Raw genomic sequence first — 17,110 nt, 5'->3', positions numbered from 1 at the left:
TAAGGCAGAGTATAACTATAATAAATGAATGAATGTGTCAGTCACCATATAAAATGAAGTAACAATTAAATGTTGTATGGAAAATAGAAGGTTTGTGCAAGTAGAAAATTGGTCTAGGCAAATTCTCCTCCTTCTTTAAAGAAGCCTGTTATTTCCTTTAATTCGTCAGCATTTATCATGCATGCAAAAAGCATCTTTGGTGCCAGTTACGCTCTATAGATTTGATGTTTGATTATATAGCTGTGACTAGGAGCGGATGAAATCTATCTGCCTGTCTGCCTGTCCATCCATCCATCCATCCATCCATCCATCCATCCATCCATCTATAATTTCTGAACAATAAACAGGTACTGCAGGCTGTGGAAGTGAACACAGAGCCTTGAGAATTCTTTCTTAAATAGCTCAAAAAGATCTATCATTCTCCCCACACTTTATTTTAGTCAGAAATCCATTTACTCTGTGTTATGTACTGAGTTGAATAGGATCCAAACTGCAGCAGTCTGATTGGTCCTAGAACAATGCAGCAGTATGATTGGTTGGCAGGAACCACCCAATCATTCTCCAGATAGAAGAGAATCCACAACCTGATTGGCTTACAGTAGAATTCCGGAATTAGCCAATCATGTGCAGCCCATTGTGTAAATAATGTATATAAAGCAGATACTTTGCAGGGACATTCATTCATTCCTCCTCACCACTATGATCTGAATAAAGAGCATGAAATCACTTTGCGACTCTGAGTATATTTCACTCTGGAAAGGTGGCACACAAATAAATGATTGATAACATTGATGATGCTTAGAACCCTGTAATGCATCCCTTGAACTCTGATAATGCCACTTGTTCACCTACATGGAGGATAGAGATGGGTGTGTGAATATCTGTGTGCCCTACTGCACAACAGTAAATTTTACCTTGGTTATTCCACCCACTTTTGCTAGGCCCCCACTCACCCTTGGCATCCGGCCCTCAGAAGGTTGGTCCTCTGGCTAAAAAAGGTTCTCCACCACTGTTCTAGCTGGAGCTTGAACTTAGACCTTCCAAATGAAAAGTATGTGCTGTACAACAGGTCTCACATGTCCTCTGCTAGATTTGATGTGGCAGCACAAGGTCACCCCGTTGGCCGTGTGCTTGTTTAATTGTCATGTGTGAAAATATATTTGCATAGCATTCCATGAAAAGAACATTGTCTTCTGGCTTTTGTGATGAATGTGTTGGTGCTAAAGATTGGCATGAAGGATAGTACTATAAATAAGCTTCTAATAAGGTTAGACTATAATTGTTTTATTGACACAGGGCTGATGGATATGACTCGAAGGTGTAAACAAATCTAGAAATTATTAGGCATGATTGCCCCACAGATGAGAAATTAATTCTTTCTAAATGAGCTGTTGTGATATGAAAGAGATGTGAAGTCATGCAGCTGGGGGGAGGGCTGAATCAGTACACATGCATGGTCTTCATGCTGTATTGATTGAATGGAGATTGGTTTAGGTATTTTTTGTTGTAATAAAAATAAATAAATGCGCCATTAGCCAGTGAAGGTGAAAATTAAAGAATTCAATTCTACCAAGTAAAAAACTAAACACAATGTGCAGCTGGAACATCCAGAAAGATGAAGAATTAATAGGCTGCTTGAGAAATGCTCACCACCACTACATGTGGGGATTTGATGCTTTTGGTACCTTGCCAACAAATATGCCCACCCAATAGGGGGTGGGTGGGTGGCTGGGTGTGCGCGTGTTTGCTAATCTGCAACATTCTCTGAGTCTCTTTTTTTGTAATAAAAAAGTAAAAGACCCCTGGACGGTTAAGTCCCGTCAAAGGTGACTATGGGGCTGCAGCGCTCATCTCGCTTTCAGACCGAGGGAGCCAGCGTTTGTCCATAGAAAGCTTTCTGGGTCATGTGGCCAGCATGACTAAACCGCTTCTGGCACAATGGAACACCGTGTCAGAAACCAGAGCACACGAAAACACTGTTTACCTTCCTGCCACAGCAGTACCTATTTACCTACTTGCACTGGCGTGCTTTCGAACTGCTAGGTTGGCAGGAGCTGGGACGGAGTGGTCATATTTGCATGTCATACTATGCCAAACTATGGCTTGGTGGCACAGACTGGAGAAAGAGAGGTGCAGCTGGAGGATGACAGATGTGCAGGGGCCAAAGAAAGAAATGTGGGTGGAGAGGTGTCCTATTTGCCATCCTTTGGATACTTTAAGAAACCCCCCAAAGTCAATGCTTCAGCTTTTGGAACTGGGTGTGTGCAGTGCAGCCGACTGAGTGCTGAAGGGGATACAGCTAAGGGCAGCCTGAGGAAACTCCATCAACCTTGACAAATAGCCATAGAGTGAGGGATGAGAGTGGTACTAGCAGGTTCCAATAATTCAATTCATTATGAGATTCTTGTGGGTGATTTGTGAATTTGAGCCTTGGGTGAGAGCTAGGAGGCTGAGAAGTGGAGGTCTGGTGGCTGAAGAGCTGTGCAGTGAAGTTCCAGTTACAACCACCACCATCATTTTCCCAAAATGCCTCAAGACCCCACGTTGGTGGTCCCACATCTGGCCAATCTAGTTTTTAAAGAGAAAACCTTTTTAAAAAAGTTTGTTATGCCAACATAGTATCTGCCTGCTTTAAACAAGCATCTCAAGTAGGGATGAAAGGGAAGTTCAATTCCATGTGCATTTTAATGTGAACCTAACTGATATGCAGTTTCTGAAACAAGGTGCAAACTGAAATGCAGCCAAAAGAATGTACAAAAATGTGTATTTTAGAGGAAAGCAATATTAAAGAAGAAGAAGAAGAAGAAGAAGAAGAAGAAGAAGAAGAAGAAGAAGAAGAATAATTCTTATACCCCCACCCATCTGACTGGGTTGCCCCAGCCACTCAAGGCAGCTTTCAACAAAAACACAGGAGGAAAAACAACCACCATTTAAAGCTTACTGAAACAGGGCTGTCTTCAGATGTCTATGAAAAATTATACAGTTGTTTAACTTTTTGACATCTGCCGGAGGGCATTCCACAGAATGGGTGTGAATACCGAAAAGGCCTTCTGTCTGGTTCCCTGGAGTTTCAATTCTTGCAGTGAGGGAATCGCCAGAAGGCCCTTGGGGCTGGACCTCAGTGCCCAGGCTGAATGATGAGGTTGGAGATGCTCCTTCAGGTATATATAACTGGGGGGGGGGGAATAGCAGTACATTAAAGAGGAAAATGTTTGCAAAACTGTGCATTAGGTGAAATGCACAAAAATGTTGATGTGTTTGTGATGGCTTTGTGTGTGGGTGTGTATTTTTTTAAAAAAATGCAAACAGATACAGAGCTATGGAGAGCTGAACTAAAGAGTAGGGGCGAAATGAGAAGCACAGAAACCAAAAGTGACTAATTCAGCCTGCTACATAAAATCTAGATATGAAAGGATATCACAAAATGCTACCATGAATTTGTTTGTACATAGCATACTTGCTTTGCCACTGAGCTGATGTTGCCATTCACTGAAATAAATAAAATTGTTTTGTGTTCCCCCACCTCTTGCACACCCATGAGCATTAGGACTTAGTTGAAGACAGTTTACTTGAAAACCTTTCTGATGAACTTCTTATGTACTCCAGCTTTTATATGGTGTTTCCAAGTGTTCGAATTGATTCAAATTGCATTATATTGTAGAAACCCCTATGATAAGCCTAGAATATAGATCAGTGTTATTATCACCATATTGCAGATGGAGTGACTGAGGCTGAGTGAGAGTGGTCAAAAACAAGGAATTTCTTGGCTCACACATTAATTGCTCAGCCATTATGCTGTACCAGCTGCCAAATGTACAACTGTGACAAATATATATGTTAAGCAGATTGGAAGCTGCATTTACAAATAGTGTTAAAATAGCAGCATTCCTTAGCAACGGCTGCAGCCCCCTACCCTGACCAACTGTTTTTTTGTCAACTAACTACAAAGCTAGCTGCAAACCATCACAGAGTCTTGGTAGCCAAGGCAAAAAAGTTGTTCTTTCCAGGTTCCTGGGCATCCAGGGGGCGATGCAAGGGGGAACAGTTCTCCTTTAAATGATGAGACATAATCCAGATTCTCAGTTTTTATATATATAAACTTTCTAGTATTTGTAGAACATGAAATATGAAGCAAAATCTGCAAGCTCATTCATTCATAATTTTATTTGTATGCTGCTTTCCCCCACACAAAAATCACGCTCAAAGTGCCTTACAAACAAGAAAATAAGGCATTTCAAAATCAAACAATACCAAAACAATTTCAAAATAAAAGAACAACACAGTAGGAAACATAACATACCAAAAGCAACATTTCAGCATGATAAATACAACATGATTACACATGATTACATACAGCAACATCCATCAGCAAAAATAACAAGGTCCTTGACAAGTTTACCTTGGTCCTGCAAACAGTCCCTCTCCTGCAGCAGCTTCTTAGTAGGCTTGCAAAGGCAAGGAGTGGGGCAGCTGGGAACACCTCTTCCAGGATGTTACTGATTTTTTTCTTAAGAAACTACTCACATTTCAATTTTTTGGCCAATGAATGTGGGCATAGCAATATCCAGCATTCAGGAAATCAGAATCTAGCCAAATTGATAAAGGCTAGAGTGAAATACCCATAATCTAGACTTGGTTTCTAAGCCTCCCCATTGTGCCTGCAAGCTCCTTTTGGTCCCAGTCATGTCTCATCTTGATCTTGTCCTGCACCTGGTGCCAGGTGTTGGGCAGGTGGTTGTGGTGGCTCAGCCAAAGTAGCCCTGCAGGCTGAATGGGGAGGCTCCCCAGGCTTAAATAGGCCCATGGACTAGAGCAGGCATCCCCAACCTTCGGCCCTCCAGATGTTTTGGACTACAATTCCCATCATCCCTGAACACTGGTCCTGTTAGCTAGGGATCATGGGAGTTGTAGGCCAAAACATCTGGAGGGCCACAGGTTGGGGATGCCTGGACTAGAGATTCCCCACCAGTGGTGTATCTGACACCGTTAAAAGAAAATGAAATGCAATTGGGAGGGGGTCAGCAAAATTAATTATAGAAGCAGTGGGGTTCATGAAGGGTTGGAGAAGATGAAGGGAGACAGGGAAAGAAATTAGAATTTCAACAGTGAGTGGGATTATGTTGCATGGATAACAGGTCCATCTGTAGATGGGCAACAATAGAGTAGTGGATTGAGAACCAATGGCGGGATAGACCTAGAACAGATGTTTCTTGCAGGCCAGGTCTACCCAGGCCTCACCTCTGCTTAGTCACCAGATCTACCAAAAATTGTTGATCAATTCTCTGCTAGTTATGCATGTTTGATTCATTTATTTAGAGTAACTGCTTTACCCTCCTGAAAAATTACTGTGAATGCCTATGAAGTGTCTGTTCCTCCCGGCCAATTTGGCTGATGCTCAGCCGAGTTGCTCAAAATGCAGCTGTCAAAAATCAACTGGTGGCCTTTCCCACTTCCCTTCTGTGGAATAAAATGTGGTTGGGGGCATGTTGCCTGCCCTAAATTCAGTTCCCTCCCTTGTGCCAAGACTGCTTCTTCAAGACACTGGTGTCGGTCCCTGGGCCAGCACAGAGGTGTGGATTCAATGCTAGCTGACTTTCATTTCCTATCAATTAGCCACTAAGCTGGACAGACAATGGGCTCATCATAACAATATGTTATTATGAACGTTTGGTGTAATACATTAAGGAATTAAGGCTAAAAATAGGAGCAATACTAAAGGATAATGATGGAAGAGCTGAATTTGCATGGCGGTTGAGAGAAGCGAAGTCTTATGCCTGCTATCGTGTATGGATGTCAGCCCCAAGAAAAGATGTCTCAAAGCAGAAATGGTAGCAAAGGCTTAAGACTCCTCAATGTGTCCACTGGAGTTACAAACCATTTCAAGCATTATTTAAACATTGTTATTTCGGCAAACATGCCAGCCTGTGATAAGCTTCTGTGCTGTACCACATCAAAATGCAGATTGGTGCTGAATGCATAAGAGGGGCTTCATAGAGGTAACAGTTCATTAAGCCTCAGAGGAATTTAAATTGCAAACCCTTAAAAAAAGAGGAAGGAGGATTTGTAATGTGTTCTCCCTTTAATCATGTGATTTGCACAACATAGGGGCAATTATAATTTCGTGAGGGTGTCTGAGAACCATCAGGATATTATTCTGTAGCTGCTTCATTTAATCTAATTGTTTCCATTTAGGTAATTTTCATGTGTTTTAATCTGTTTAGTGATCACCTCTGAGTTGATTTACTGTGGCTGAATCTATAGAGTACCTGTACATGATTTGCACTACTAGAGGCTCAAGCTCAGTGTTGTAAGTGATAAAAGGTGGAGGAACTCCAGTCAATATAACACAGTTTCATAGTTTCAGATCCTATAAATCATACTTTTTTATTGGTGTAGTAATGTTAGGACTTGTCAAATTGCGAGGAGGGGTGTCAATAAGGCTCAGGTCATGGAAAGCTTAGAGGACATATCAGTAAGGAAGCTAGAATTTTTATTTTTTTATTGTCCCTCTCCAACAAGAAAAGAATAGCAAGACAAAATGAAATCAAATGCCACCAAAGTCTTTTCTGTAAGTTATTCATATTTATTTTATTTATTTAAAAGCATGTATAAACCACTTAGTATTTTAAAAATCTCTAAGTGGCATGCAATATAAAAAAGCAAACATCATTAAGACAAAAGTACAACATAAAACCAATAAAACAGTTGTATAAAAACATATAAAAGATACAATTTTATGTGTTTTTATACGGATATATATAGAGAGGCAGGATGGGGTGGGGTTCAAAAACATGAAAACAGAATCCAATCTTTTGGGTCAGGAAAAGTCTAGGAAAAAATATCACTCTTTATAAGACATCTGAAGCTACTAACGGTGTTTCACATATTGCAGAGGAAAGGGCATTCCATAGGGTTAACAACAGAAAATACCCAGTTTGGGGTCACCACCCTAAGGTATTCTGTGCTGTGCCACAAATAGAATTTCCCCAGATCATAGAATTGTAGAGTTGGAAGGGACTCATGGGGTCATCTAGTCTAACCCCCTGCAATGCAGGAATCTCAGCTAAAGCATTCATGACTAACAGCCAAGTAAGATCTAAGTCAGGGGTAGGCAACCTAAGGCCCATGGGCCGGATGCAGCCCAATCGCCTTCTCAATCCAGCCCACGGACAGTCTGGGAATCAGCGTGTTTTTACATGAATAGAATGTGTGCTTTTATTTAAAATGCATCTCTGGGTTATTTGTGGGGCATAGGAAATCATTCTTCTTTTTTCAAAATATAGTCTGGCCCACCACATGGTCTAAGGGACGGTGGACCAGCCCACGGCTGAAAAAGGTTGCTGACCCCTGATCTAGGTGATCTTACTGGTATGTACAGGGGTAGATGGTCTTCCAGGTAACCTGGTCCCAAGTTGTCCAGGGCTTAATTAACAGGAAGACCTTGAATTTGGCCTGGAAGGGTGCATCAAAGCATGAGGTTACTAACAGAAGAATCACAGAGGCTAAGGGGCATAAAAGGGCAATGCAGATACTCAGACCATTGGGCCACCGGACACCTCCAGGGCAGAGGCCCTTTTCAGAACTGCCACCAAATGTACAATTATTTATATTTGTTTTATTATTATTTGTATTTGCATTTGTAAACCGCCCTTAAGAGCATTGAAAGCTGTCTTATCAGACCATTGGTCTATCAAGTTCTTTAATGGCTCTTTGGGGTTTCAGACAGGGCTGGCCAGTGGCCCTACATAGAGATGCCAGAGATTACACCTTCTGCATGTACCCCTGCATGTAAGCTGTACCCCTGAGCTAGTGCTTTCAACAAATGGTGCCAGGACAGGTTTGCTAGAGATACTTCCAGGTATTGAACCTGCTTCTCTCTATTCAGAAAGCACATGCTATAGTCTCTCTTACATATTATTCATTACATTCTAGATAATGTTATCATCTGAAATGTGTGTAGGTGGCAGAACCAACCCCCATCTACCATGGCAAAATTCAGATCTAAATCTGGAGAAAACGTCTGCACTCTCTTTCCCACCCACCCCACCCCGCCTCCCGATGATTGTGTACTTTCCCATGTCAGAAGAGGAATGAGGAAGAGGAAGAGGAGGAAAGCGGAGTCTCTGAATGATTTGGAAACCTTTGATAGGATTATGGGCAGGTGATAGGGAGCAATCAGCAAATATATTCGGAATGAGCCAGAGAGACTTAGCTATTAGCAGATAATGAGATCACGGAGTTCAGGCTATAAAACGTAAGATAATGAGACTGGAAAATAAATATACTGTAGGTATTAGAATCTCCAGCCTGTGTAACACGAACATAAAGGCAGTTCCAGAATTGCACCATGAACATAACATTATAATGAAAATATGCAGCCATATTTTGTTATGCAGCCATGTAACAAATAGCTCCATAGGCTAGATGAACAAACTATTAGCTGTTTACTATAGATGGAAGCAACGAAAGGCTTTTCCCACCAAGCTGCCCTTGTGTGATGATTCCGTCAGCATCCATTATTTATTTATTTCCTTGCTTTCCCATGAAAGAATCTTGCAGTAGCAGCAGCAATACAGTAAAGCAATTTTATTATAGGGTTATAGAATAACCCAACAACAACAATCCATGAAGCATTAAGACACAAATGACTCACAACAGAGAAGAATAAAACCCATTCCAAAGATCTGGTCAGTTAGTTCATTTACTTAATTCCTGCAAAGCAGAAGTCCTTTGGAGAGGTAGGGAGTAGAGATGTGCAAATCTGTCAATTTAGTTTCTCATAGTTTCTTATTTGTACACATTACTTGACTGGAGAACTACATTGCAAAATTCAATGATGTGTGAATTTTGAATGATGGCTGTGTTTTGGTTTGCATATTTTTTTTGAAAAAGTGTAAAGTATGTAGGTTTGCCTTTAAATATGAATTACATAGAATTTATTCCTTGTCCCTACCCCAGGCAGAGATAAAATTTCCAGTCCCATACTTATAGGACGTAAGGCATGGGGCAGATGGGTGCGGCTTGCAGGAAACAGGCTCATGGGCCAAATCAATCTGGGCTTAATCTGGCCCGCAAACCAGAGGTTCCTCCTGCATGTGTGCTACATGAGCCAACATCTTCTCCAGTTGGATATTTCACATTTGAGGCAATAAGCAGTATTTTTAAAATAAGGAAGAAAGGACAAGCCCTCATTACCAGCATATGAATTACACCGTAATCACATAAATCTCAGTTCCTCTCATGGCAGATTCATAAGAGGAAGACGTAATGACAGCTACTACAGAAGAGAGCTAAGTTAGGATGGATAGGAAGGAAGCTAGCAGAAAAATGTCCTTCCTGATGGGCAATGAGCAATTATTTGGCAACCTACTGAGATATTGAGAGTGTGTGGGGAAACCAGTCTTAACTACTGGAGTCTAGCTTATACATTCATTGATAGGAGGTCATACAAAAGTATTAGAAGGTTTTATTTAATTATTTTTTGCATCAGATAGGGAGGCAGAGAATCGCCAATATAATAAATTTGTATTAATGGCATTTAAGATCAGTAAATTAAATGTTTCAGTTCCAGGGTCTTCAAGTGTCATGACATTAATGCAGACTTCCCCAACCTGGGGCCTTCTAGATATTTGGGACTCCCATCAGTCTAGTTGTAGTCCAAAAAGTTTAGAAGGCACCATCTTGGGGAAGGTTGCCTTAATGCTTTTCCATTGCTTGGAAATTTGTTGAGATTGTTTCACCTTTCCAGTTTGTAAGATTATTTTAATTCTTATATTTACGTGGTGGAATATTGTTGTGAAACATTTCATGGACATGCCATTTTTATCTATTCATCATTTTTTTATGGATAACCTTGCGAAGTTGTTGTTGTTGTTTAGTCGTGTAGTCGTGTCCGACTCTTCGTGACCCCATGGACCAGAGCATGCCAGGCACTCCTGTCTTCCACTGCCTCCTGCAGTTTGGTCAAACTCATGCTGGTGGCTTCGAGAACACTGTCCAACCATCTCTGTTGTCCCATTCTCCTTGTGCCCTCCATCTTTCCCAACATCAGAGTCTTTTCCACGGAGTCTTCTCTTCTCATGAGGTGGCCAAAGTATTGGAGCCTCAGCTTCACAATCTGTCCTTCCAGTGAGCACTCAGGGCTGATTTCCTTAAGAAGGGATAGGTTTGATCTTCTTGCAGTCCATGGGACTCTCCTCCAGCACCATAATTCAAAAGCATCAATTCTTCGGTGATCAGCCTTCTTTATGGTCCAGCTCTCACTTCCATGCATCACTACTAGGAAAACCATAGCTTTAACTATACGGACCTTTGTTGGCAAGGTGATGTCTCTACTTTTTAAGATGCTGTCTAGATTTGTCATTCCTTTTCTCCCAAGAAGCAGGTGTCTTTTAATTTCATGGCTGCTGTCACCATCTGCAGTGATCACGGAGCCCAAGAAAGTAAAATCTTTCACTGCTCCATTTGCGAAGTAGGTTACCTCAATTTCTGTTCCCAGTTTCGAAAGTTGCCCTTCCTCAAAGCTTTGTTTCACAGACTAAGCTGATCTCATGAGAGTTGGAGTTTCCCCTCCTTCTACCTTACTCTTCTTCCTGTCGCACCCATGCCCACTCATAGAATCATAGACTTTGAAGGGATCCTGAGGATCATCTAGTCCAACCCCCTGCAATGCAGGAAATACAACCAAGAGCATTGTGCAAATCCATTATGTTTTGTATAGTTATGGAGGTGGTTGTCGGCACAATTATGTTTGCCCTAACATGTGGGTGGCGGTGGGCATGGCTAACCTGCAGAGCCCTGCAAACTCCTCATGTGCTTTTTCAAATTGCAGATGTGGAGTGGTAGTAATGCAAATATTCTTCCTGAAGAGATAGGACTACCGCTCACCATAAGAAATGTTTGACCAGTTTAGATGTTTATAGAAAGTGACCTTTAATTGAGAATAGATCTATAAACAATTATGTGTCATAATAACTCAATGGACTTCTGTGCATACATACTTTGGAATCCCCGCTCCTGGGGACAGCCCCAAGGAGATAGCCATTCATTGCTCATAAGTTGACAGAGAGGAAAGGGTCTTTGGGGAAGGGCTGTAGATCAGCGGTAGAGCATCTGTTTTGGAGACAATCGCAGGTTCAGTCCCTGGAATCTCCAGGTAGGACAGGGAGAGTCTGCAGCCTGAGAGTCACTGCTAGTCAATGTAGACTATACTGAGCTAGATGGAGTAATGGTCTGACTCAATAGAAGGCAGGTTCCTATGTTCTTCCTTGAGGGATCTGATGTTCATTGTAAAGTTACAGCTGTAGGAAACTGCATGGATGCCAGCAGGGCTGGCCCAATACATTTTGCAGCCTGGGATGAAGGACAAGATGTCCTGCTGCTCATCTGCCCCCTTTCCATTCCACATACAGAAGTCAACTAGACTAGTGGTGCAATAGTATCCTCTACTGCATGTGAGGCAGCAGGGCAGTTAAGGGAGGACAGGACTGGCTGTGAAGGCTTAGAAGAGGCAACCAAAGGATTGCTGCAGTTTCCCCAACATCTGCTGCCTGAAGTGACTGCCTCATTTTGCCTAATAGTAGGGCAGGCCATGGATGCCAGTGGGGTTTAATGGATTGAATTGTACTGCACAGCTGCAGTATTATGCCTGCTTCCTCTGTAGTAGGCTGTAATGAACTCAGTGCTGTTTACTTCCAAGGAAACATGCACAGTATTCATCTGATTGATTGCAACACTTTTTGGCCCACCAGTTTAAAATCTTTAAAGTAAGTTTTTGTATGAGTGTATGTTTGTGTAATAAACACACAGCTCTTAAAATTGTTCATTTCCCCACTATTCAATTCCGCAGAACCTAATCAGCAATAAGAGGTCAATTTTAAAACTTTGCTTGTCAGCAAAAGGGATTTGTTTTGCATTTATGAATGGGTAATAAGCCTGCATCTCACAATGATTAATGGTTATTAACCTTCCAAAGCTTATTCGGGTACCTGAGCATCCCCTTGTCTGTTAGTTTCTATGAGTGAGTTCAAGTGCTTTATTGCACAAAGGTCTCCCATCTGTCTCTCAACTGCTTGCCATGAAGACACAATAATTAAAACTTTGGAATAATTAAAAATAAATTAATTATATGGCTGCATATGAACGATGTAGGAATTGGTTAAAAAAAGGAACTGATAAAAATAATACTTCCACTGTGGGTAATGATATGAAACAATCTCAAATACCAAGTGCTGATCGACAGACACAGGACCCTGTGTGGGTAGCTTAACGAAAAAGACAAAGACATTCCCGAGGTTAAAACCACTTAAGCAGCCCTCCTTCCACTCAATTCAGTCAAGAGAGGTTCACATGTCAATGTTATTCACATGATAAGGGCCTTTATTGTTAGATTGTATATGTAGCTATTCCTACATGAATCAGTGTATCATTTACAAAAGGAACTTTAAACACTTAACAGTTTTATTGTGGCATATGTCGTGGCATGCAGCCCACAATCAGATACATAGATACATAGCCTGCCCGATATTGAGCCAGGCCACAGGTCCATTTAGACCAGGGGTGTCCAACTTCCAAGAGACTGTGATCTACTCCCACTATAAATAAACTGGCAGTGATCTGCAATCTTGCAGTAGATCACAATCAGCCTGTTGGACACCCCTGATTTAGAGAGTTATATAGTTGCATAGTTATACAGTTATACAGTTTTAGAATTATATACATTTTAGCTTTACAGTGGTACCTTGGTTCTAAAACACTGTGGTACTCAAATAACTTGGAACCCAAACACTGCAAAAATGAGTGTTCCAGTTTGCGAACATTTTTTGGAAGCTGAACATGCTTCATTTTGAGTGTTATACTTCCGTTTTGAGTGTTACACTGAAGTCTGTCTGTTTTTGCTATTTATTTTGCATTTTTGTTTTTGCGGCTTTTTTGTTTTGTTTTTGTGACTGTGTGGAACCCAGTTCAGCTACTGATTGATTGATTGATTGATTGATTGTGTGACTGCAGTACATTGTTTATTGCTGTCATTTTATGGATCAATGGTCTCGTTAGATAGTCAAATTCATGTTAAATAGCTGTTTTAGGGGTTGTTTTTAAAAGTCTGGAACGGATTAATTCATTTTGCATTACTTTCTATGGGAAAGCGCGCCTTGGTTTTGGAACGGATTTCCGGAAAGGATTAAGTTTGAGAACCAAGGAAATGCCATGGAAAGTACTTCTGTGTTTTCCTGGTCTTATGTATCTGCCAACTGAGGTTTAGGGAAGCCTGGTCCTAAAGCCCATGTTTTGTACATAGAACATCTTGGGTACAATTCCCAGTTGAAATAATTTAAGGTAACAGAGCTGAGAAAGACTCTGAAGCCACCACCAGTCAACAGTAGACTAGATAATATCAGTCTAGACCAAGCTTCTCCAACTGCTGCCTTCTAGACAGCACAGGAAGGAAAGTACGCTGGGTTCTGGTCCTCCCTGGATGCTTCCGATAGTCATCAGGCTGGCCACTGTGAGAATAGGATGCTGGACTAGGAATCTCTTTTTGAGCATTCGTCCTAATTTCTTTGCAGGGAGATTAGACCACACTGGCTGTTTAATGAACTTACATTGTTTCTGGAGATGCTATATGTAGTGGGATAGGATTGAGTTGGATACACTCTTACGTATATTATTGGTGCATTTTAGGTTGTTTTTACTCTAGGTTTTTAATGTTCAATTTTGTAAGTCACTTTGAGTTCACTTTTCTGAAAAAGGAAAGAAATAATAATAATAACAATAATAATAATAATAATAATAATAATAATAATAATACCCTCCCACCCTTATCCTGTCTCGCATTACCTAGGGTTTTTTGACACCTATCCTGGAAGCATTTATTGACTTCTCACACTATCAAGCAACCGCTAAAAAATTATCTTGTACAAAGGGCAAACTTTTGGCTCAAACAAGATTCAAAAGCCAAGGGTCAAGTACCACTGAAGAAGCCAGAAATTTATAGGAGTGTATCCTCCTATATGAATAGGATTCCAGGTGAATGGAAATCAGTGCTCAAAAGGCTTTCAGTTTAACATAGTGCAAATATATTGTCCTTCTTTGAAGGGTAGAAGAAGGAAGAAAACCACAAGACTGTGTGGTGATCTTCCGGTCTTGTAAATCTATGCATTAGAGAAGCATATTTTCAAAACCTGGCATGGATAGTTCAAGGCTAAAGTATGAATGAGCTCCCATTAATTAGCAAGGATTGCAGGATCGGGGCAGCTCTGTGCAATGTCAGCATCTCCCATAAAAGAAAACGGCAGGGTCACATTCTCCAATTCTTCTATTCTCCTCTGAAAATTCTCAGCATGAGAAAAGCTGCCTTAACCTGAACTTTATTAATGAGACATCCATTTAGTTCTTGTCAATGCTAAGGTCATATGTGTTCTACGTGTGAGAGTCAGGCATGCTAATGGGACAAGCACTTGCGTCATGTCCAACTAGACACTTCCCTATTAATGAACTAATTACATAGTATTGTCAATACTCTCCCTCCTTTCTCCCCCACCACTTTCATTCTTTTTTTTTAATTATTATTTGAAATGCAGACAGCCCCAAACATCTGCTAATCTCTGTCTGTTCATTATCAGGAGGGGGGTGGGCAGGTATGGCAGACACTTGAAGTCACTGCTGTTATGTTAACCAACCACATATTATTCAGTAGCCAATGCAAAGAAACCCCACTAGCATTTTTCTCCAGAGTGGTACATCCAATCCTATGCTCAGGTTATCTTTTTAAATGAGCAAGCCATTCATGCAAGCATATTCTTGCTTCTAATAGAGAATTAGGATGATTGAGCACCTAACGGGCCTTTCAGCACTGGTTGCTGTTTGAGCCAACATTTTCAACAGTAAATTTGTAGCTGATTATTATCTGCACATTTGATCATGTGATGCTGTTATTAGAGAGCTGGTGTAGGGTTTCCCTTTTCACGCTAATGGTGAGTTGTGCCCAAATTGAGAAAATTTCATGGCTGTAGTCACACCCATTATATACAGTGGTACCTTGGTTCTCAAACTTAATCCGTTCTGGAAGTCCATTCCAAAACCTAAGCGTTCCAAAACCAAGGTGCGCTTTCACATAGAAAGTAATTCAAAATGGATTAATCCATCCCAGACTTTTAAAAACAACCCCTAAAACAGCAAATTAACATGAATTTTACTGTCTAAAGAGACCATTGATCCATAAAATGAAAGCAATAAACAATGTACTGCAATCACACAATCAACCAGTAGCTGAACTGGGTTCCACACAGTCACAAAAACAAAAAAAAGAGGCACAAAAACAGAAACTCAAAATAAATAGCAAAAGCAGACAGACTTAGGTGTAACACTCAAAATGGAGCATGTTCAGCCTCCAAAAAATGTTCGCAAACTGGAACACTCATTTTTGCAGTGTTTGGGTTCCAAGTTGTTTGAGTATCAAGGCATTTGAGAACCAAGGTACCACTGTACCTTCTTATGCCTCCAGCTGGTAAATGTTGATGTTATGAGCATGCACACAGGGGTAGCACTTTCACATCATTTTGGCATATATATACATATATATCCCACTTTTCCTACAAAGAGCTCAAGGTGGTCTTCCCTTCCTCTCCATTTTATTTTCACAACAACCCTTTGAGTTATGTTAGGCTGAGAGTGAGTGAGTGAGTAAGATCACCCAGTGAGTTTCACAGCTGAGTGGGAATTTTAACCCTGGTCTCCTAGGTCCTAGTTTGATGCTATAACCACTATACCACACTGGCTCTCATTGTGCACTTCCAGAATTCTTATCTTGTTGGAGTGCAGGAGATAAGGAAATATGTGTCTACCTGAGGCATGACAGATCTGGTTATTGTGATGACATCTTGTCTGTAGCTAATGACTGCTCTCATGGGCAGTACTTTGACTCAGCACCATCTCTGTCGGCCACCTCTCTCCTTTGAACTGAGCTCATGAAGCGAAAAATCTTGATGGTCAAAGAGAAGTGGCAGCAAACAGATATCACCCAAACACACCCACCAGCCCAACCCCCTCTGCACAGAAACTGGAATGATGCTTATACATATGCCACACAAATGAAAATTAGAGGATCTGTTCCGGATCTGTTCCAGAATTTTTGCAGTAGAAAAAGAGGGTTTTTCTCTGGTGCATTATTCCAGAACATGAGATGAATAATGACACCATCTGGCAACATGCCGAAAAATCCAAACAAACAGTGGAGAGTGCAGAAAGGTTCTCAGTCTAGAAATAAAGCAGGTCCACCCAAAAATATACTATTGGTTTCTATATAGTTGCAGAATCCCTGTGTACACAGGAAAGGTTTCGGATCCACAATGGCAACCAGTCTGGCTCGACCAGTCATGGAAGTGGGTCCTCAGACTACATTTCTCACAGGTTCTCTCTAACCTTGGGTGGAAGTGTGACCCAAGAGTTCAAAGGCAAAGTTTTATATAGGCATACAGAGACAGCACCCAGCTTTAATACAACTCACACTTTAGCTCAAGCAGCATGAATCCAAATGAGCTAGGCACATCAGGGGGAAATACTCCTTTGGATCTGGCATAAATTCACAAAAGAACCCTAACAGATAATTTTAATAGTTTCTAAAGTTTAAGAGAGCACAAGTAAAGAGGCAGAAAGGTGCTTTAAGAAAAGAAAAGTTTTTAGAAAACTAGCTAAGCCAGGGTAGCATGCGCTGGCACAAAGGTTTATGCTCACAAGCAACTCTGCATCTTTGATGGGGATAGGGCACACTCCATTTTTTGAAGCATTCAAATTTGTAAGGACTCTTGAGCCAAGTGAGCACTGATTAGCCTGTTAAAGAAGTTGCACATAGCCCAGACAATGGGCACAGCACATTTTGGCTAGGGGAGGAAGCGAACAAGGTAGCAACATCAAGGAGATGGAGGCAATCAAAATGTTAGCTTCTGTTGAAGTCCCTCAACTCGCTTGCCAGGTGAGAAGCTTGTGTACAGGAGAGGAAACATACCCTCTTCACTTATACTCTTCACTAGAGAAACTTGGTAATCTTAACGGAGCAGGCTGGGGTAGGGCAGAAATGCACACATACAGAAGTATATATGTTTGTATATTGTGT

This window comes from Podarcis filfolensis, assembly GCF_964270895.1.
Source record: "Podarcis filfolensis genome assembly, chromosome: 8".
NCBI classification, from domain to species: Eukaryota; Metazoa; Chordata; class Lepidosauria; order Squamata; family Lacertidae; genus Podarcis; species Podarcis filfolensis.
Note: the sequence above shows the minus strand (reverse complement) of the source record.